Consider the following 23,539-nt stretch of genomic DNA (forward strand, 5'->3'; position numbering starts at 1 on the left):
CGAAACTAAAGGGAGGTAGCCTGGCGCCTAGGCACCAGACCCAAAACCAGGCCTGGGCCTGCCTGACCTAAGCCTGGGAGTTAAAATTTGACCCCGACCTAGCAACCGATGTTATGTATAGATTCCAGACATTGTATGGAAGGACACTGTGAAACCTCCCGTTCTGTTCTGTTTCACTCTGACCACCAGCGCTTGCAGCCCCTGTCACATACCCCCGGCTTGCTCAATCGATCACGACCCTCTCACATGGACCCCCTTAGAGTTGTGAGCCCTTAAAAGGGACAGAAGTTGGGCACCTGACAAGCTCAGATTTTAAGATGCTAGTCTGCCGATACTCCTAGCTGATTAAAGCCACTCCCTTCACTATCTCGGTGTCTGAGGGGTTTTGTCCGCGGCTCGTCCTGCTACATTGTGAAATCCTCTCTGGAAGATTTTTCGTCCAAAATGTCTTTTTTAAATAGCTGTTTTCCCAGTAGACAGAATCAAAATTCACATACAGCATTTGATTATTTCTCTCTGATCTGTTTTAAACATGATCAGTGCCCAATATCGGACCTCTGATGATGAGACACTGTCCGCTTTGCTGGCCTGATTTCATGCCCAGCGCTGTCTATGCTCTCCTCCTTGATGTCATAAGCCACGTCCTTCCTCACTGCTAGGCTCCTGCCACGTCACTCTACTTGCTCCTCTTTCCTGCCGTGATAAAGCTGGTCTGGAATGCTCTGAGCCCCACAGGCACAGTCAGAGACGGCATGACCACCCCTGTGGTCTCAGTGCCACACACGCCTCTCCCACACTTTTCATGCCACTGTTGTTATTTGTTGACTTTTCTCAGGTGCCAATCTACCAGAATGGGAGGAAAGAAATCCCATTCACTCTTCTATCACTTTATGCCCAATATAGTTCCTAGACACGCTGAAGAAAATAGTTGTTTTAACTGAAGGTTTCTCAACCTCAGCATTTCTCAACCTCAGCACTGCTGACATTTTGGACTGGAAACTTCTCTGTTGTGGGAGCTGCCCTGGACGTTGTAGGATGTTCAGCAGTGCTTAAATATTGAATAAATGAATGAATGATCCTGAGGTATTCTTATACAAATGGCAGTTATTGGGTGGGGTTGTGGGAAAGGCTATACAAAGAAAATTACAACCTCTGAAGATGGAGAGTTCTGGAGTCAGTGACAGAGGCCTGGTGATGACAGTGAGAGTGCAGCCCAAGTGACAACACAGCTGGGCTGAGGAGAGTTCAAAGTAAACACACACATTCATTCCTCCCAGCCAGCATGTGTATACAGTTTTGGAATGGTCCAAAGAGCATTTTTATATTGTGTGCAACTGAGAGAAAGTGGTGTAACAGAGGTCTTTTTGGTTTTGGTATAAAGCAATTTCAAGCAAAGGCAAAATGATGATTATTGATTTCAACCTAGGATATAAAGGGCCATATAAGACTGATTACATGTGGTCATACCACTTGCTGAAAGTTTCAGTGCTTCCCTCCGGCCCCTGAATTTCTTCCTTTTTCACATTAGGAGACTGTCAACTCACAAGAGAAAACGGATGGGCTCAGAGGACTTTATCAGGCTTGATTATCAAAACGAATATGTTGTTTTTCCAAGTCGATAAAACACTGGAGAGCTCAAAGCAGGAGGAGCAACATCTCCCCAGAAAATGAGCGTTTTTCTTGCTGGCAGCTAAGCTTCTTGGTGGACAATAAACCAAAACAATCTCTCCTTGATTGCATTTTTGACTTGTAAATGTTTTTAATTGGCTTAACCAATGCTCTCATTAAGAGACATATTCACTAACTTTGGTTCTTCATAATAAATTTATATTTTAAAACAGCTCTTTGATGCTTAATTCAGAGAAATTAAAACAAACACTGGTTAAAAAGAATGAATGTATAAATAAGTCAAATATCAACTATAACAAATCATCATTTAAAAATATGATCTTTTAGTGGTATTTTAGAATAAATACATGTATTTGATTTTTATGTTTAAAGAAATCTGCATTTATGGTCATTACAGATTCAAGTTGCCACATAAAGAAATGCTATTATCATGCAACAAAACAGATGGTCCGCAAAATCCTTGTAAGAAATCTATCTATCTAATCTAGTCAAGGGGAGAGTTTGAAGCTCAATTTGCTCTCCGATTTTATTATCACTAATTATTTTGTAGAAATTTTTTTGTCCTTTGGTTTTTAACTAGACATGATTATTTAAATATATAATCACTATAGAAGGCGAAAAGAAAGAAACACAGAAAAGCCAAAAGAAATAAATTACCCAAATCTTAATAGCCAGAGAAACCTACTGGTGTTAACATGGGATTATATCCGCCCAGGCCATTTATACAAAAGCAAACATCTACACATATGCCTTTATAAGCTTTTCACTTAGCACTACGTCATGGCCGTCTTTCCAAGGATAAAGACTTACATACAGTTTTGTTTATAGTGGCAAGATATATCATTATAAGGATGGGTCAACATTTAATCAATTGTCTAATGTTGGACACACAGCTACTTCTCAGTCTTGAACCTTACACACAACATTAGTATGAAGAACCTGTGAATTTTTTTCTTAGAGTTTCTTTCTTTGGTGTCATTCTTATAGTCAAAGTCTCCCCACCCAAAGATCAGATACATATTCACCTATAATTCTTTCCAGCCCTTTTATGGTTTTGTTATATTCATATATTTAACTTGACTGAATTTCATTTCAGTGTATACCTTAAAAGAGGGGAGACTTTATCCACTCTCCCCAAATGGCTTGCCATTTGTACCAGCAACATTTAATAACTAATTAATCATTTTTCCACTGACAAAAAATGCCTACCACAAATTTGCGGTGGCGGGGGGGCGGCGGTTCTTTGTTTTTGTTTTGTTTTTGAGATGGAGCCTTGCTGTGTCGCCTAGGCTGGAGTGCAATGGCGCAATCTTGGCTCACTGAAACCAATCTCTGCCTTCCAGGTTCAGGACTGTCTCCTGCATCAGCCTCCGGAGTAGCTGGGATTACAGGCGTGTGCCACCACACCTGGCTAATTTTTATTTTTTAGTAGAGATGTGGTTTCACCATGTTGGCCAGGCTGGTCTCGAACTCCTGACCTCGAGTGATCTGCCCACTTCACCCTCCCAAAGTGCTGGGATTACAGGTGTGAGCCACACCCCTGGCCTACAAATTTGTATGTATCTATACTTTTGACAGTTCGTGGACTTTATGATCTGCTCTATTTATCTGTCCATTTATTCTGGTGCCAATATCAGAATTTTTCAGTTACTGTAGCTTTATTTTCTTCAAAAATGTCCATGGCCATTATCTCATATTTATTCTATGTGATTTACTTCAGAATCATATATTCTGATACCCTGTTTGCTCATTATTGTCATTTTATAATGTTAACTAGTTTACTCTGGGTTTTACAATTTTTTTTTTTCTGTTAGCTTATCTACTTTTCCCCTAAAATTATCATGTATTTAATCATGTCTAAATAAAAACCAAAGGGGAACAAAAGAAAATTCCAAAAAATAATTGTTGGTAGACCTGAAGGTTGCCCCCAAATTTTCGGTTTATTTTGGTGATGTCTGTGTACCCAGTCTCTGAATGTTACTGAATCCTAAGGTAGAAAGAGTCTCTACCTCTTCTAGGCCTGCTTTTGGTCTCCAATTAGCAGGGTCTATAGTGGTCTACTAGCATTTGTTAAATTCATTCCTTACGTCATCCCACCAGCTGTCTCAGAAAGGGAAGCCATTGGCTGGTTCTTGGTGTCTTCCTGAAGTTGGTCTGTCCTTCACATGTTATATCAGATAAAAACTTCTCAACACCTATAGAATGCAATGGACACCACTTCCCTACCAGCTCCCTGTTTTCTCCTTACTTTTTTTTTTCTCAGTTTATGGAGTTTTCTCCTTACTTTCCATTTTCTTTGCAAATTTTATTGGTTTCTTCCCTTCCTTCACCATCTTCCCAGGAAATCTTGAGTTAGATCACTTTGTGGAACTTTGTATGAGCAAGTTATACCACTAATAAACATTAAAATAATGAGACAGCCTAAGATGAACTGCTCAAAGAAAAAGAAGACTAGCTCTGAATTCATGCATGACCACACTATGTATTTTGAAAGAAGAAAGAAAATATAGCAAAACTTGCCAATCAATAAGCAATTTGCTGATCAATAAGTAATTTCCCTGTACTACTCAATGCAGGCAGATCTCCACAGTGGGCAGATACAAGAGTTTTTGTATTTTTTTTTCTTTTGACATGGGTAAAACTTCTTTCATTTGAGAAAGTAATGTGTATGCATAGTTTTAAAGAATAAAGACAAAGAATACACAGAAATGATCTCCCATCCATTCCTGCTCTGCATCCCTCTACCATCCTACAGTGTTCTCCCCAGAGACAGGCCCTGTTATTTATCTACTGGTTTACAAACAGAAAAATCCTTCATTATCCCTCAAATTAAAACTGATCAGCATATTGAGATGATATGATATTGAGAAGATACAGTATGTAATTGTTAAGAAAAGCTAGAATAATATCAAAGGTATGGTACTGGATAAAACTTAGGCAGATGCACAAAAAAGATGTACTACCTCTTCCTTTTTATTAATAAATATGAAAATAATTTATAAATCATTTACTCAAATATTTACTGAGCATCTACCATATGCTAGGGACTGTCCTAAGTGGTATGGACAGAAAATGAGGCAAGACATACTCCATCTACTACCCTCCATTTCATTTTATTAAGATAATTGCTAATAACAGCTGACAGTTATATTTTAAGTGCTAAATCAAAATGTCATCACATAAAAGTCATTTGTGAATCAAATGGAACAATCTCAACACAGATCTAAAACTCTTAATGCTTCCTTGGATCCTGGACCATAATGCCATAATACTGTACTTGCGGTAAGCTCAGAGCAGGAAGGAATGGCCTGATGACAAATCACCCCCATCTTAATGTCCTAACATCCCCTATACTGTCAGTCGACCTTGGGTGTGTTCACACAAAACAGCACACAGGAAGACGCGAAGGTGACGTGGCCTTCCTGTGTGGGAAAGGCATAATCTTAACATAGAAGGTGTCGGTTGCTCTTTATGGGCAGAAAAAAGAGCCAGTATCACTTACAATTGGACAGACCTCTTTGGTAGGGGCCAGCCAATCTGCACACCAGAGGCACACATGGGGGAGCGAGGGTGGAATGTTGAGAAGTGATTTTCCAACGGCCCATCACTAAGGAAATAGTCCCTGTTTTTTCAGCTCACACTTTACTGCAATGCTAACTTTGTGCCAGGCCCTATTCTAAGTGCTTTTCATATATTTACTCATTTAATGCCCACAGCAGCCCTATGAGGCAGTAACTATATTTATTCCCATCTGACAGATCAGGAAACCGAGGATCAGAGAGGTTATGTACCCTGGCCAAGGTCACAGTTAGTGGGCTGTCTATACGAGCCACATGGAGTGAGGTTCTGGAGATGGAAGTTGGGGTTAGTCAGAACTGATGCCTTAACATGTCCTTGTCAAAGTTGCCTCTTCTATGCAAAATGATAATTCTGAAATCAGCAACCTAAAAAACAGCAGCCACTTGTGCTACGTGTTTTATAAAAGAAAAGCCCAATCCTAACAAACCCTTTAAAGTAGGCACTTTAACCACCCATTTTATAGAGTAGGAAATTAAGGTCTGGAAAGTAACTTCTCCTAGCTAGTGAGATCTGAAGTCAGGATCTTAGCTGTCTGACTCCAGGACCCATGCTTTTTTCATTTCACTACAGTAACTATGTGTGAGTGAGAAATTCCAACATCATCACAATCAGAAAAATAGTGGCTCTGTCTGCTCTGATGGTTTATGCTTGTGCTAACACAGGCTGTCCTCCTAGTGGGGAGAAGTCTTTGGCACAAGTAATTAATTTATATTAATGCTTAGCTCTCACTCCTATGTAGTATTCATATTTGACACAGTATAATTTTTCTCATTTTCAAACACAGATTTTCACACCATACATATGTAGCAGATAATTCAATAATAAATTGACTGTGATCAAACACTTGGCAAAAGCTTGAGAAGTCAAATAGTTTTTAAAAGTCTAATATTTCCTTAGACTTCCAAACTGTCTCCATGTTAAGGTTAGAGCATCTAAAAGCAAACCAAAGTACCTGTCTGATAACATTATAGCCCCCTACAGAAATGCCTCCACAAGTTAGGGCACTTGAGAAACTATAGTGAACCATCTGAATGGTTTTCTAAAACTATCTTGAGGACACAGAGTATTGCGTAAATCCAGGTTCCCTGATCCTTTTGTTTAATAACAGGAAAGAGGCACTACTTTTTTCTTTTCACTTGTGCTAACATGAAAACATAAGAGCAAGCAGTAAGGCCTAATTGTATAAAAACTGTACATGTCTTACGCGGTAAGAACACACTGTCCCTCTTACCCCAGATGTTCTCTAAAAGTTTCTGTACCTAATTATCCTATCTACATTTTAAACGTTGTTCTTACTTTCTTTTTCAAGTAGGTGAAGTTAGAAATAAAAGAATAAATATTAAACTTTGATATATTTATTGTTTAATATTAATATTAAACTTTGATATATGGTTAATCTAAAGTTCAATAATCTATGAAAAATTATCAAATTCACAGGACTCAACAATAAAAAAGAACCAGAGAAGTAAAGACCTCTAATGAAATGCGATTGGTACATCTGCCCTGAAGAGAGCTTTTTGAAAGGAAGGAAAGGAGGGAGGAAAAAGGAAAGTTGAAGGCTGCAGACATTTCTAAGTATTAAAGTGGGTAGACTAAGTAGGAGAAAAGTTAATTACCAAATGGTTAAAGTCAAAGTGTAATACTGGGACCCGAGAGACTTCGGGATTAAACAGACGAACTTACGTCTGCCCTCCCCTCCTTCCGAATCACCATAAAGTGACAGCCCACAGTGCCTGGGCCTTGGGGAACCCCAGGAGATAGAGTCTAGGCCCTCAGAAGGGCTGCAGAAGGACAGAAGACACTCCTTGTCCCCTCTCTGTCCTTCAGAGCCCCATCCCCTCTCTCACCCAGTGGAAGACAAAAGACTTCCTATCACGTGAGACTGGACTACAGGCAGCACCAGGGACAGTAACACAATAATGAAAACACCTTTCCACTAAAAGAAGAATTAGGGAGGAAACAGAGACAAGGCAGAGATCAGAAGAAAAGTACAGAGGGATAACACTGTATTCATGAAATAAAGTACAGAATGCTATTTTCTAAAAGGAGGTGGGAACATTCAGAGAATAAAAAAGAGCTCTTGGATACTAAACTTATGACTGCTGACATTCAATAGAAGAATTGGGAAATACAGTTAAGAAAAATCTCAAAATAGACGAACCCAAACAAACAAGGAGACACAAAATAGGCGGAAAACATATAACAAATGGTAAGTCCAGAAAATGCAACAGAGGGCCAGAAATAAAGATAGAACATGGAGAAAAGATAATTCTCAAAGAAATAATTCAAGGATTTCACAGAACTAAAGAACAGGTGTTTGTAAGTGTGAAGTCCCACTGGTCGAGGAGACCACAAAGGCATATCATTGTGAAATGTCAAGACACCAGGGATAAAGAGAAGACTGTGGAAGCTTCCAGAGAGAATGAACAGACCCCGTGTAAAGGATCAGGGGTCAGGCTGGCATTAGGCTCTCAACAGCAATGTTAGAGGCAATGGCTAATATCCTCCAAATTTGGAGGGCAGATGGGCATAACGATGTCTGCAGATATGCAAGATTCCAAACTCTCTCTCATGAACCTGCCAAGATAAAGGAGGAGGTTACAAGAAAGGGGGACGGGGCAGAAACAAGAAGCCAAGTGAATTCCCAAGAAGTTGGGAAGTGAGGACAAAAACCCTGCAGCCAGTCTGGAGGTGAATTGCCCAAATGGGAAGGGAACAACATAGTTCCAGGAATACCCTCTCCAAGGAAAACAACACAACACACTGAGAGGCTATCTGGTGTGTTTAAGCACACTATGTTTAGGAAAGAATCAACGATAGGTACACAGAAACCAAACGAAGAAAAAACAAGGCCGTTTTCAACTCAATTATGCTTAAGGAAACATAATCATGGCACACTACGTAGTTATCTACAAATACAATTTGCACAATAATACAATCACTAAATATTGATTTAACCGAAAGTTGTGATGTGAAACTACACTGGCAGGATGGAACACAAAGACATTCATATTTTATAGTAGAGAGTCAATAAAACTGAAAAACATAGTATTTAGAAATATAGAGCTAAACAGCAGAAAAGGGCTAAAAATTTGAGTCATATACTCTAGGAAATTGGGACAGGGCAGAGACCCATTCTTCTGCTATTACTCTTAAAGGAATATTTGACCTTTAAAATTATTTATATGTATCACTTTCATAAAAACAAAATATGATTAGATAAAAGCTGAATTTTCTTGGTCAACTGTAAGTGAAAAAAATGAGTAAAATGTAGTTTTTAAATTACGGCAGGTACTAAGACTGATACTCAATTTGTGCCTATAAACCAAAAATAAAATTCTAAGCTCCCCATCTGACTGAGGGTCCTTCACTCAGCCAAGGGCATTCCAAAGCTAACCTGAAAACTAGTTCAGGCCATGATGGGACATGGGGGGTTGAACATGCCTCATTATACCCTCCTTCCTTTGGAATTCAGGCCCAGATGACGAGCATTAACATCAAAACAGAGACCTTAAGACTGACAGAAATGATAGGAAACATTTACAATCTATTATTTCTGAAGCCCACTATCTGGAGGCTTCATCTGCATGATAAAACCTTGGTCTCAACAATCACTTATCTTAACCCAGACATTCCCTTCTATTGATTTTCATGTTTTTAGATAATAACTCTTTCAACCAATTGCCAATCAGAAAATCTTTTAATCTACCAATAACCTGGAAGCCAGAGGCTTTCCAAATCACACTGAAATGACAGTCCACAGTGCCTGAACCTTGGTGAACCTTTTGGAACAAACCAATGTACATCTTGTATATGTATTGATTGATTGATTGATGTCTTTTTTTTTTTTTTTTTGAGATGGAGTCTTGCTCTTGTCGCCCAGGCTGGAGTGCAGTGGCATGATCTTGGCTCACTGCAACCTTTGCCTCCTGGGTTTAAGCAATTCTCCTGCCTCAGCCTCCCGAGTACCTGGGACTACAGGTGTGTGCCACCACCCCTGGCTAATGGTTTGTATTTTTAGTAGAGACTGGGTTTCGCTGTGTTAGCCAGGATGGTCTTGATCTCCTGACCTCATGATCTGCCCACCTCGGCCCCCCAAAGTGCTGGGATTACAGGTGTGAGCCACCGCACCCAGCCAATTGATGTCTTAGGTCTCTCTATAATGTATAAAACCAAGCTGTAGCCCAACCACCTTGGCACATGTTCTCAGGATCTCCTGAGGCTGTGTCACGAACCATTGGTCACTCATATTTGGCTCAGAATAAGTCTCTTCAAATATTTCATAGAGGTTGACTCTTTTCATTGGCATGCCTTTAGAGAACCATGGGATCTCATGATTGGAAGCCCCTGAACAATCATCTGATATGCCACCTGCTTCCCAGTGTGAGACCAGCTATGTGAACTGTGAACAACTCTGCCCCTAGGAACTGCTCCCAACACAGTTATGGCCCCCAAAACACCATACCCAGGTAAACACACTAACTTTTCCATAGTCAAAGATGGCCAGGCATGACCCTGAAGCCTCTTCTCTGCTGGGTTCCTACTTCCACTTCTCTCTAGCTTCTGAGGGGCTCTCTCTGAGTCCCAGACTGTGTGACCAAAAAGGCCTTAGGCAATAGCTCCTAATCTCACATCCCTCCAATCTGGGAGAGCAGCCAGACCAAGACAGACTACTCTTTGTGGCAATTTCAAACCTTGCACGGATGGGCTGCAGGGTGGAGCCTAGGCTGGGTGCTCATGTGCTCACCACTGGGCAGGGAACAGGGCAGGGATGGGGACACAGTCCGCACCAGGAGCAAAGCTGTACCCTTGCAGTCAGCTGAGGGAGGAGGGTCATTCTCCAGGAGAAACTGGTAATGGGTAGGCAATCCATGAAACAGGCCATGGATGGTAAAGAAAGAGAATGTTTATTAAATTTGTCTCTTGAAAGATTCAATTTTTGGTCATGTTTGAGAATTAATTATGTCTTCTCTAACTAATGATTTTATGCTATAAGCTTCCTGTGCTCTGGGACATGGATGGATGATCAGCATAAATTGCCACAAAGCAGGAATTCAACAAGATGATCATTTGTTTTTAAGAAAATGTCTCTTTGTTTATTTCCTGTGGAAATAATGACTTCCTGGGTAACTGTGGCAAGAGTAAAAAAAATCTGCTTCCAGACCTTAAACCTTTTACTCATAAGTTTGGTAATGGGACATTTTTATAGAGTTTTGGTGACTTTACAATTTTTGTCTTCAGGTGGTGTGTTTTTTATTTCCATTTGCATTGTAAAATGGTATCTCATCAGAGGAGCCAAGCTGCTAGAAATAGATTCAAAAGTAACAGTTCATGTTGATGCCTCTGGGGTAACACATACACTCGGTCTGGTTCCTAACCATGCCATAGACACAAAAAACTAAAATCAATTGCCTCAGCACCTCACATTGCTCAAAGATACATAAGCCAATACTATCCACGTGATTGATAAGTGTTAACAGAAAAACAAAACTGTAAAATATCTCAAGATGTTTATACTGAGCCAATATGAGTGACCATGGCCCAGTGTTCAGTTCAGTTTCAAGACGTCCTGAAACAGTGTGCTTGAGGTGGTTGGGTTACAGTTCGGTTTTATACATTTTAGGGAGACAGAAGTTACAGGCAAAAACGTAAATCAATACATGGAAGGTATACATTGGTTCATCCTAAAGAGGTAGGATACCTTGAAGCAGGGGCTTACAGGTCAGAGGTGGATTCCAATATTTTCTGATTAGCAATTGGTTGAAATAATTAAGCTTTGTTTAAAGACAAAAGAAATGCCTGAGTTAAGGGGGGCTGTGGACACCAAGGTTCTTTGCTATTATTATTTGATACAGGGTCTCATTCAATTGCCCAGGCTGGAGAGCAGTGGTGCAATCACAATTCGCTGCAGCCTCAACCTCCCAGACTCAATGATCCTCCCACCTTAGCCTCTCGAGTAGCTAGGGCTGCAGGCACACACCACCATGACTGGGTTTTTTGTTTGTTTGTAGAGATGGGGTTTCACCACGTTGCCCAGACTGGTATCAATCTCCTGGGCTCAAGTGATCTACCCACCTCAGTCTCCCAAAGTGTGGGATTACAGGTGTGAGCTACAGGCCCAGCCAGACCAAGGTTCTTGTTATGCAGATGAAGCCTCCAGGTAGCAGCTTTCAGAGAACATAGAAGGTAAATGTCTCTTTTCAGATCTTAAAGGTAACAAATTCATTTAATCTCTCCTAGATCCCAGAAAGACCTAGAAGGGGAAGGCCTGGCCACATTAATGGAGATATCTCTACAGATGCAAATTCCCCCCACAGGAAACAGTTTTGCAGGGCCATTTCAAAATATATCAAAGAAATATATTTTTGGGGTAAAATATTTTTATTTCCTTCAGAGTCGGCTGTCATATGATGCTATACCAGAATCAGGTTGGAATTTGCTATCTTATGTGCCACTCTTTGTGGCAACAAAGTGTCTGTTTTATCAGCCTAATAATCTCTATTTCAATGTTAATGCTAGTCAGTTGTGCCCAACTCTGACAGGGAAAGGGTATAACGAGGTATGTCTAACCTCCCTTCCCATCACGGCCAAAAACACAGTTTTTCAGTTTTCTCTGAGGCCAAGACAGAGTCCATTCGGTTGGCTGGGGGACTTAAGATTTTATTTTTGGTTTACATCATGGAGGTTGGGGCCGTGTTCTCCGTCAACAGGCACGACCAATTGTCTAAGTATTTACAGTTTATGTCTTTTTTTTTTCATTCTTTTTTTTCACCGGGGCGTTCCTGAGTTTATTTGGGGCACACCCAGGCGAAGGCCCTGGACCTAGAAGGTGTTGGGCCTCCTGGTGGTGAAGCGCGGCTAGTGCTGACGGCGCAGGACCGGGTGGGGTAGCAGGAACTTGATCTTGGAATCGTGGCTTGACGGCTGGCCGGCGGCACTTACTGGCTGCGATCTCCTCCACCTTCATGATCTGGATGGAGTGGGTCCAGGCGCCGTACCGGGCGCCCATGTCTCGCTAGTACTGGATGACAGCGCCTGCGGTGGTCGGGTCCTGGTATTCCCGGTGTCAGGTCTCTGAGCCTGAGCTAAGCCATCAAATCCCCTGTGACCTGCACGTATACATCCAGATGGCCTGAAGCAACTGAAGATCCACAGATGTGAAAATAGCTTAACTGATGACAGTCCACTGTTGTGATTTGTTTCTGCCCCACCCTAACAGATCGATGTACTTTGGAATTTCCTCCACCCTTAAGAAGGTTCTTTATAATCTCCCCCACCCTTAAGAAGTTTCTTTGTAATTCTCCCCACCCTTGAGAATGTACTTGGTGAGCTTCACCCCCTGCCCCCAAAACATTGCTCTTAACTTCACCGCCTATCCCAAAACCTGTAAGAACCAATGACAATCCCACCACCCTTTGCTGACTCCTTTTTCAGACTCAGCCAGCCTGCACCCAGGTGAAATAAACAGCCATGTTGCTTACACAAAACCTGTTTGGTGATCTCTTCACACGGACACGTGAAACACCCGGTACATGTTGTGGGTGCTGCTCCGGGAGTCATAGCGCAGCCAGATGCCAAAGTTCTTCACCCGCAAGGGGGACTTCTCAAACACCTGCCCACAGTAGACAATCTCCCCTGAAGACTTCTTCATCTTCTTTAACTGAGATAGGAAGTACCAGAAGCGGGTCTTGGCGATGACATCATTAGGCGCAAAGATTCGCATGCGGTATAGGGGCAGTGTGTGGCATTTGGGGGTGGGCGGGCAGCGACCCACCACCTTGCACTCTCGTAGTGTGCCCAAGGCCTTCATGGCATCCTCTCCGCGCTCACCGCCACCCGCAAAAGGTACAGTTTATGTCTTTACGGTTAATTGCACTTGAAGAAAATACAAATATTTTACCCCAAAGTATATTTCTTTGACACATTTTGAAATGGCTGCCACAGGGCCAGCAGACAAAGTGGCCTTGTAAAGTTGTCTCTTGTCGGGGAAATTTGCATCTGTAGAGAATCTCCATTAATGCAGCCAGGCCTTCCCTTTCTAGGCCTTTCACAGATCTGGGAGAGATTGAGTCTGACACCTTTACAAGTCTGAAAAGACATGTTTACTATCTATTCTCTCTAGGGGTTCTAGCTATAAGGCTTCATCCACATAACAAGGCCACTTTTGCTAGCCAAGCCTCCTTTTTTCTCTCCCCTATAACCTGTCTTGCCATTAAAACCTGTTTTGGGCCACACTCTGAGCCTGCGTTCTTTTTATAACCTCAAGGTGGTATATAAGCTTCTGTACCTTATTGAGGGATTGGATCTTCATTCTGAAAGCTCCCATGTATATATGTTAAATAAATCTGCCTTTTCTCCTATTAATCTGCTTTTTGTAAATTGATTTTCAGTGAACCTTTACAGGGCCAAGGGGAAAACTCTCCTTTGGCCCTTAGGGTGAACAGTGAAGAAGACACAAGGGGCACAAGAGGATGCAGCAAGTTTTCACAATAAGACTAGGAGATTACACAGTTTGACAGAATGAACTCGTCATTATTTTTCATTTCAGGTGCTCAGAACATGTAGTTCAATTAACTGGTATTGAAATTGCACGCCAGAAAAAAACATATATTTCTCTTCTCTTTTCTTTGAGCTAGAAGACTAGTTTGCTACAAAATAGTCTCTTTCCCTGGTGAAAAAAACAAGGGGTGAAATTTAAAACCTGTTTTTAATCTCATGACCATTAGAGGCCCTGATTTAAAAAAAAAAAAAACAAAAATGATTATCTTACAAAAATCAACAACTACCTAAACATTTACAAATAAAAATCTCCTTTCACTGAAGAAGTATTCTATTATAACAAATCACTGGAAAAGAATAAGCCTGTAACAGTACCCTTTGCACCAAATAATGCCTTAAGGGTTCAGAAGTCCTTGAATATTATTTCTTCTGATCCTCACAGCAATTCCATTAGGCTGTTCTCAACGTGATACATGGATGACGGAAAAACAGCCTGAAGTCAGAGAAGGCTTGCATAAAGTCACTCAGCTTACAGGAATCAGGGCTGCAGCCAGGCTTTGACATTTAGCCCTGGCCTCTCTCTTTCTGATAAATCCAGTTTCCTTCCCCTTCTCAGATCTCCAACTATGCCACAACAAAGTCTTGCATGGTATGTGTGTTCCTCTCCTCTCTAAATATTCCCTCCTGTTGCAATAAGTTTCCAGCCTAAAAATGTGAAATTTAAAAACTTTTTATCTAAACACAAGTGAAATAAAAAGCAAAACATGGAGATAAACAAAAACCTGGCAACTTGGAAGGGGGGGGAAGAAAAGTATTTTAGAGGACTCCTTTTAAAACAAGGTCATATTTTAAGATCATAATAGTGAAGATTAAAAACTCAGTAATACTCCACACCTTTATTAATATTGGGCAGTACGCATCATCACAGAACAGATATTTAATATGTACTCGAACTGGTCCAGACCATAGAAAACGATGGAAGGCTCCCCCTAATTCATTCTAAGACGCTAGAACACACTTAATACCAAAGTATGATAAAGAAAAACAGAAACCAATTTCACTTATATTGATGCAAAGATTCTAAATCAAGTACTGGCAAATAGATCCCAGAAGTGAATTTGTTACTGTAGGTAGCTAGTCAGGCATAAGCAGGGCAGGAAGGTGCTCCCAGCACGCATACACACACACACACACCTGGAATGTGAGGTGACCATCAGGTGATGGTCAGGCGGTTGCTGACTCTCTTTCTAAAATAATAATTGATCACAGCCGGTGCCAGAGAAAGGCAGTCTCCTAATAGATAGAGAACACCTGAAACTGGTGAGCAGCAGCTTCCCGATAAGATCTCAGGAGTTGGACAAGTGGGCTCAGGCATGCATATTAAGAGGCAGAATGGCAGGAGGGCGGGGTTTAAATGGTATATGACCTTCAAGGGACATCTGACTGGTAAGGACCTCAAGTGAGCATGTGTACAACTCCAGTAAATACACTGTGCATGCTCATCTCCCAAGCACTAGTAGGCTACTGTGCACGTGGACATCCCACCTCAAGGGAAGAATCAGAAGGAATCCAAGACCCTGGAAGTATGTCAACATACAAAACCCTAAGTCAGGCCAGGCACGGTGGCTCATGCCTGTAATCCCAGCACTTTGGGAGGCTGAGGCGGGGAGATGACTTGAAGTCAGAAGTTTGAGACCAGCCTGGCCAACATGACGAAACCCCATCTCTACTAAAAATGCAAAAATTAGCCAGGCATAGTGGCAGGTGCCTGTAATCCCAGCTACTCAGGAGCCTGCGGCATGAGAATCACTTGAACCAGGGAGGCGGAGGCTTCAGTGAGCCGAGACTGCACCATTGCACTCTAGCATGGGAGATAGAGTAAGACTCTATCTCCAAGAAAAACAACAAACAATCCTAAGTCAAAGGTCAAACTGCACACTTCATCTCAGAAGTCACCTGCTTGGCCCTCTTCCAAGTGGACTTTACTTCCTTTCATTCATGCTCTAAAGCTTTTAAATAAACTTTCAGTCCTGTTCTAAAACTTGCCTTGGTCTCTCCTTCTGCCTTACACCTTGGTCAAATCCTTCTGAGGAGGCCAGAACTGAAGTTGCTGCAAACCTACATAGATTCACCACCAGTAACAAATTAACAGAAAAATATATGGAATATAATATAATAATATAACATAGTTTATTTCAGGAATGCAGAGATGGCTTAACATTAGCAAAACTATCAACATAATTTATTATATTTTTAAGTGAAAAGATAACCATGCAATAAAACATAAAGGTTGGAAGATGGCCGAATAGGAACAGCTGTGGTCTACAGCTCCCAGCAAGATCAAAGCAGAAGACGGGTGATTTCTGCATTTCCAACTGAGGTCACCAGCATCAAAGACCAAAGGTAGATAAAACCACAAATATGGGGAGAAACCACAGCGAAAGGCTGAAAATTCCAAAAACCAGAATGCCTCAGAAAAAACCAGAGGCCTCCGAAATAACACCACACATCTACCACCATCTGATCTTTGACAAACCTGACACACACAAGCAATGGGGAAAAGATTCCCTATGTAATAAATGGTGTTGAGAAAACTGGCTAGCCATATGCAGAAAACTGCCACTGGGCCCCTTCCTTACACATTATGCAAAAATCAACTTAAGATGGATCAAAGACTTAAACTTAAGACCTAGGACCATAAAAATCCTAGAAGAAAACCTGGCCAATACCATTCAGGACATCGGCATGGGCAAAGATTTCATGTGTAAAACACCAAAAGCAATGGCAACAAAAGCCAAAATTGACAAATGGGATCTAATTAAACTAAAGAGCTTCTGCACAGCAAAAGAAACTACCATCAGAGTGAACAGGCAACCTACGAATGGGAGAAAATTTTTGCAATCTTCCCATCTGACAAAGGGTTAATATCCAGAATCTACAAGGAACTTAAACAAATGTACAAGAACAAAGCAAACAACCCCATCAAAAAATGGGCAAAGGATATGAACAGACACTTCTCAAAAGAAGACATTTATGCAGCCAACAGACATAAGAAAAAATGCTCATCATCACGGGTCAATAGAGAAATGCAAATGAAAACCACAATGAGCTACTATCTCATGCCAGTTAGAACGGCGATCATTAAAAAGTCAGGAAACGAGATGCTGAAGAGGTTGTGGAAAAATAGGAACACTTTTACACTGTTGGTGAGAATGTAAATTAGTTCAACCACTATGGAAGACAGTGTGGCAATTCCTCAAGGATCTAGAACTAGAAATACCATTTGACCCAGAAATCCCATTACTGGGTATATACCCAAAGGATTATAAATCATTCTACTATAAAGACACATGCAAACGTATGTTTACTGTGGCACCATTAACAACCGCAAAGACTTGGAACCAACCCAAATGATAGACTGGATGAAGACAATGTGGCACATATACACCAAGGAATACTACGCAGCCATAAAAAAGGATGAGTTCATGTCCTTTGCAGGGAATGGAAACCATCATTCTCAGCAAACTATCACAAGATCAGAAAACCAAACACCACATGTTCTCACTCATAAGTGGAAGTTGAACAATGAGAACACATGGACACAGGGAGGGGAACATCACACACTAGAGCGTGTGAGGTATGGGGGGCTAGGGGAGGGATAACATTAGGAGAAATACCAAATGTAGGTGATGGGTTGATGGGTGCAGCAAACCACCATGGCACGTGTATACCTATGTAACAAAAACTGCACGTTCTGCACATGTAACCCAGAACTTAAAGTATAATTTAAAAAATAAATAAATAAATTCATGCTTCAAATAGTCGATAATGCCTATCCTTTAGGACATCAAACAATTTATTTAATATGCCATTTATTTATTGGAAGTATTTAAAATAATGGCAACTAAACAGGCTTCCGCATTTCCACAAAAAAGGACCATTAGCTCTTGAATGAGGTAAGAAACACAATAAAAAATAATTTAAGGTTAAAAAAAAAAACATAAAGGTTAAAAAAGCACTTGCTATACAATTCAATAGTTATTCCCAATTAAAATAAATAAACAGCAAACGACCTAAAATAGAAGTAGAAAAATATACTTAAATAAAAATCACTTACTACAAACCTACAGCAAACAACTCATTATTATTATTAAGAGACAAGTCTCATTCCGTTGCCCAGGTTGGAGTGCAGTAGCATGATCACAGCTCACTGTAATCTCAAACTCCTGGATTCAAGTGATCCTCCTGCCTCAGCCTCCTGAGTAGCTAGTACTACAGGCACATACGACCACACTAGGCTAATTTTTAAATTTTTCACAAAGACAGGGTCTTGCTTTGTTGTCCAGGCTAGTCTTGAACTCCTGGCTTTAAGCAATCCTCCCACTTCTACTTCCCAAAGTGCTGGTATTACAGGCATAAGCCACCACTCCTTGCCTGCAAACACTTTATTAAATGGTGAAATAATAAGGCCGTTACTATTCAAGTCAAGACTAAGAGATGTTTGCAATATTGTTTTGAGCCCTAGCTGATGCCATAAGAGAAGACATAAAATAAATAATATAAGTGGCCAGACATGGTGGCTCACGCCTGTAATCTCAGTACTTTGGGAGGTTGAGGCAGGCGGATCACCTGAGGTCAGGGGTTCGAGACCAGCCTGGCCAACATGGTGAAACACTGTCTCTACTACAAATACAACATTAGCTGGGCATGGCGGCAAGCGCCTGTAATCCCAGTTACTGAGGTGGCTGAGGCAGCAGAATTGCTTGAACCTAGGAGGCGGAGGTTGCAGTGAGCTGAGATCATGCCATCACACTCTAGCCTGGGCAACAAAAGCGAAACTCCATCTCAAAAAATAAAAAATAGAATGAATAAATGAGTATTAGCAGAAAAAAGAAAACATTATCCTTATTTGCAGCTATGAGTAGGAACCCAAGAAAAACTCACAACCAATTATAACTAATAAGAGGGCTTGGTAGTTATGGGATATATTTTTCAAAAGTTCTTCTTTACAGTAGTAATAACTAGTTAAAAATGAAGATTGATTAGAAAAATACTATTTACAAGAGAAATAAATGCAATGAATTACCAATGAAAAACAAGGAAAGTACAGAGCTTATATGAAAGAACTATAAAATTTTATTGAAGTATATATAATAAACGATTGACAAACAGAGACAGTGAATACGTTTTTAGGAGGATAATCTCATCACAAAAGTGTTACTCCTTCCAAAATTCACATACAAATTTAACAGAATTTCAATCAGAGCCTAATGAATTTTGTTGAAGCTGAACTAAGTAAGTTTAAAGTTTACATAGAAAAGTAAATGTAAAAGAATTATCAACAAATTTCTAGGGAAAAATTGTAGTAGGAAAATTTTTAGGAAAAATTTCTCCCTATCAAATACTAAAACTTACTATAACAACTATAATCAAAACAATATGGATTGGCTCAAAAACAGACAAAAAGGTCAGTGAAACAGAAAAGAATCTCAAAATGCATGTGATAAAAGTGTACTTTAGGTTACTGGAAAAGATAGTGTAATAAATTATATAAATGCCTATTCCTTTGGAAAATATGAAGTTGGACTCCTACTTCAAAACAAAAATAATGAAAAAAGTAATTTTGAAATTAATGCAATATCTAAATGTAAATAAGATACATAGCAAACAAAATTCCAAACTCCCCCAAGAAATTCTGAGGATTATTTGGAAGTCTTAAGCATAACAAGAAACCAGGAGAAACAAAGAAAAATACACACTTGGGTTATATAAAAATGGAAAAAAGTATGTATGTAATATATGCCAGAGACAAAATGAAAATACTAAACAATAGGAGAAAATATTTGTAACATGTCACCAAAGAGTTAATATACTTAAAACATAAAATTGCTGCAAATTCACAAGAAGAAGATAAACCACACTCAAAGGAAAAACGAGCTTAAGTCATGTGTAGGCAACTTCACAGATGAGGCATGGCAAGTGGCCATTCAACATAATAAAAAAGTTTTCTTTCTCACTGCTGGTCAGGAAATTGAACCTAATGCCACCTCAGACAACATTTTGCCTATCCAATTTGGGAAAAATTATTTTTAAGAGCAAGTAGGCAGTAAGGTATATGAAAATGGGGCTGTCATAAATAACTTATCAGGACACTTTTGGAAATGATCTCACTGTACCTATTAAAAATAGTGCCTACTCTTTGATCCAGCAATCCTGGTTTTAGGAATATATACTCTATTGAAAAAGGGTATGTGTATAGAAAAGTTACATTGCCGGTAACTCAAAGTATTGGAAAACAATCAGAATGCCTACTGACAGGAGAAAAGCTGGACCTTGTGGAATATTCTGTAGCCATTACAAAGAGCAAGGTATATATTTATTTACCTGTATATATTGACATATGCAACCCCACTGTAGCCATGATAAACATGGTTCCCTAGTGGTCTATCCCTAAGGAGTGTCAAATTTCAGAAGCACAGATCAGACACCAAAACCTAATTTAAGAACAATTCTATTCTTTTTTTTGAGGCCGGCTTGAGCTCTGTCACCCAGGCTTGAGCGCAGTGGCACGATCTCGGCTCACTGCAACCTCCATCTTCCAAGCTCAAGCAATCCTCCTACCTCAGCCTCCTGACTACTTGGGACTACAGGGGCATGCCACCATATCTTGCTGATTTACTTTTTTTTTGGGGGGGCTGGGGGGAGCAGGGGTAGAGACAGGGTTTCGCCATGTTGCCCAAGCTGGTTATTCTATTCTTTATTCACATTTTTTGCATGGTACTTACCATGTCTCCCCCTTTCTTCCCACCAGTTTTCTCCACACTTCACCACTATGAAGCTTCTTCTTTGTCCCCCACCCCTGAACCAGAGCACCTAACTAAACCAAGCCCAAACCAAAATTCAAATCCTGCTCTGATTTTTGTTCTCTTCTCCCTTTCTCCTCCCTGTTCTGGAGATGTACAGTGATGTAAGCTCCTTCCTGTTCCTGAAGATGTACAGTGATTTAGGCCATGTCCTCCCCCAGCTATGGAATTTCCTATCTTCATATGTTGCATCCTTAAAGACAAAGAACAACCCTACTTGGCAGCACGGGAGTAGGAGATAGGACTGGGCTAGCAACTGCAGAATTTTCTTTGGTAGATGGGATGAAGAGTACATATGTGAGCACTTTTTCTTCTTCTGTCACATTTCAAAAGATTTTTGTGATTTTGAATTAAGTGCAGACAATAAACCTACTGGAGGGTAAATGTGTGAGTAATTCCTACTTCCTCACCCCACAGGAGGCACATGCAAACTTACCTAGCACATAAAAGTCAGCGTGTGCACAGAAGGAAATACCTATAGTCTTTATCTGGTTGCAAGAAGCAAGTAATGCTTTTGTATTAAAGAGAAAAGATAGAAAACTTTAATAGTTCACAAAACAAAGAAAAGTATCCCCTAGTCACATAACCCTGTCTCCTTACATGCTTCTTTTACCTCCTCTTTCTTTGGGAGAACTGTCTTCAGAGTTTCAACCTTTGGCAAACAGCACATACTTCTTCTGCTCTGTTTTTTCCTGATTGCAGAAAACTCTAGTCCCAGAAAAGTAGAGAAAGGTCCTCCCTTTCAGGCTTGTGTTCCCTCAGCAGGGTGGATCTAAGACTAGTTAAGGAATCCACCCTACTGAATCTTTGTGACACTGTTCCTAAGACAGACATCCTGAGGAGCCTAAGTCCCTGGAGTGAGGGAAAGCAGGGGCCCCTACAGCCTCCCAGATGCCCTCTGCCCTCCTACAGAACCTTCCTATGCCTGTGGTTTTCATGGGGGAGGGGAGCAGCATGGATGGGGATTTGTATATTTCTGTGATATATATTCACATATTTCCATGAAATATAGATTTATATTCTGTATTTCTATTAATTCACCTCAAATACAATATTTTTGATACTGTTTTGCTGTGATATATGAAAGGAAAAGCCAGTACAAATTGAGCTACTCTAAACATAGACTTAAAAGACCTGAAAGTGGAAATTACGAATGTATCCTAATAGTGATGCTTAATTGTAATTCTGTTGCATCATCTCTGTACTTCTTATGTGGAATGACTCATACACTGTGTCCCTATCAGAATAAATTCTCAGCTGCGAATCAAGCATTAATCTGGTAATTATTTTAAAAGGATGTAAGTAGCATCAAATTTTCTGTTCATGTATTTTTTAGAAAAGCATGAAACACTGAAGCCTTGTTCTGCACTGCAAAGTGTCTATGTGCAGCAGGGTAAGACTTGATACTTGGTTTAGCCACTGACTGGCTGTTGGCAGGTACAGCAAGGAGACAGTGGGAGTTTTCCTGCCCACTTCTTGGGAAGCCACTGGCTGTTCTGGCCTTGGATACTTCTAATGCCTCCCCAGAAGATGGATGGTACCCAGCAGGCAAACCAACTGCCCTCCACGTCTACAAAATCCAGCTGATTGAGGGAAGAACTGTGCAGAAGAGCAGATATGACCTAACCTGGGAGGACAATCCCTGATGGCAGTGTTACCTGCCAATTGTGTCAGTAGGAGAGACTTGCCCCCAGCATATCCTAGAAAGTAACAGAAACTCTGATGGGATGGCACGTGGAGGGAAGAGTGGGGAATAAACACCACCTCCCGTGGCTTTCAAAGCCTGCGTAAAAGATCCCAAGTGCAAAGCTTGGCACAGAGGAAACCAGCCATTCCCTTCCCTCTACTTTGAGGTCTGGACTATGCAGCTTACTATAGCTGAGATTTACTGATGCTGTCCTTTGTTTTTCAAAAAATATAATCCTCCCTCTTATTCGTGCACATCCCCAGGAGAAGCAAAGAGCAGTCAAAACATGAATGGGACTGTCCTTTTCAGCAGGTGGGGCAGGAGGGGAATAAAATTCAGAAAAATAAGATAAAACATTTCTTGTACTCAGTGCTACAAAATAATTTAATCCTTGCTATATGCATATAAGGTAAACACACATACACAATTCATTGTCTAATGGTTTTGCAATGCAACAGTCTTGAGGCTGTGGTGCGTGGGCACTGGGGTAAGTCTCCAGACCTGATTACCTGAGGTGGTGGTGAGTACTGAGGAAGAAGCTAAAATCACACCAAAACCAGGGGATTACATTGAGCCTTCTCCACCAGAGTTGCCGAGCTCATGTAGAGAAATCACTAGAGAGAGGGGGCAGTTAAAGTGTTTGTCCTTGTTTTTCACGTGTCTTCAAATTTCTAACAATGGCACAGGCAAATGCAGAGTGAAAATAAACTCAGCAAGTATTTCTCAAATGATACTTGTGATAGGGTACAGAGACCCTATCGCAAAGAGTTTACAATCTTTTACAGTTGTGGAACCCCGTCATGAAACAAATATAAAACATTTCCACAGCCATATACAGTCAAATGTATAGTTCAAATGATATACCTCCATAGAAGTACACTGAATGCTCTAGATGGGGAAATGTTTACTAGGGAGGGCTTGGCAGAGGAAGTCTGTCTTAGACTGGACATCAAAGGAAGTATAGGAAGTAGGCAGACAGGAGGAGTACTGAGCAGGAGAAGAGGGCATTTGCAAGGCACAGAAGCCAGGATCAGCAGCAGTGCAAAAACTGGGTGCTAGAGAAGACAGTCAGAAATGCAGGCAAACCACACTTCCCACTATTACCTTCTTTCAACTATCTAGGATACCACAAACTGTAAGACACCATAAGACATACCATTCTCTCATTCACCACCAAGAAAAAAAAATACTGCCAATTAAACAATTACACAAAGTGTTCTTATTACCTAGAATTCTAATTTGAAGGACTCTTTTAAAACTTCTTTAGATAGATTTTTTTTTT

General features: G+C 40.6%; 1 protein-coding gene and 1 pseudogene across 6 annotated transcripts in view; both read right to left on the bottom strand.

Annotated features, from left to right (window-relative positions):
- Positions 1-23,539, bottom strand: part of ANO10 (anoctamin 10) — a 260,737-nt gene that overhangs the window by 122,167 nt on the left and 115,031 nt on the right. The window lies entirely within an intron of this gene.
- LOC105530516 lies at positions 12,031-13,048 on the bottom strand (annotated as a pseudogene). The gene is made up of 2 exons (XR_001004661.1): positions 12,725-13,048; positions 12,031-12,259 (listed from the first exon to the last, which is right to left on the bottom strand). The product of XR_001004661.1 is annotated as a 60S ribosomal protein L18a-like (transcript).

This window comes from Mandrillus leucophaeus, unplaced genomic scaffold, assembly GCF_000951045.1.
Source record: "Mandrillus leucophaeus isolate KB7577 unplaced genomic scaffold, Mleu.le_1.0 Scaffold829, whole genome shotgun sequence".
NCBI lineage: Eukaryota > Metazoa > Chordata > Mammalia > Primates > Cercopithecidae > Mandrillus > Mandrillus leucophaeus.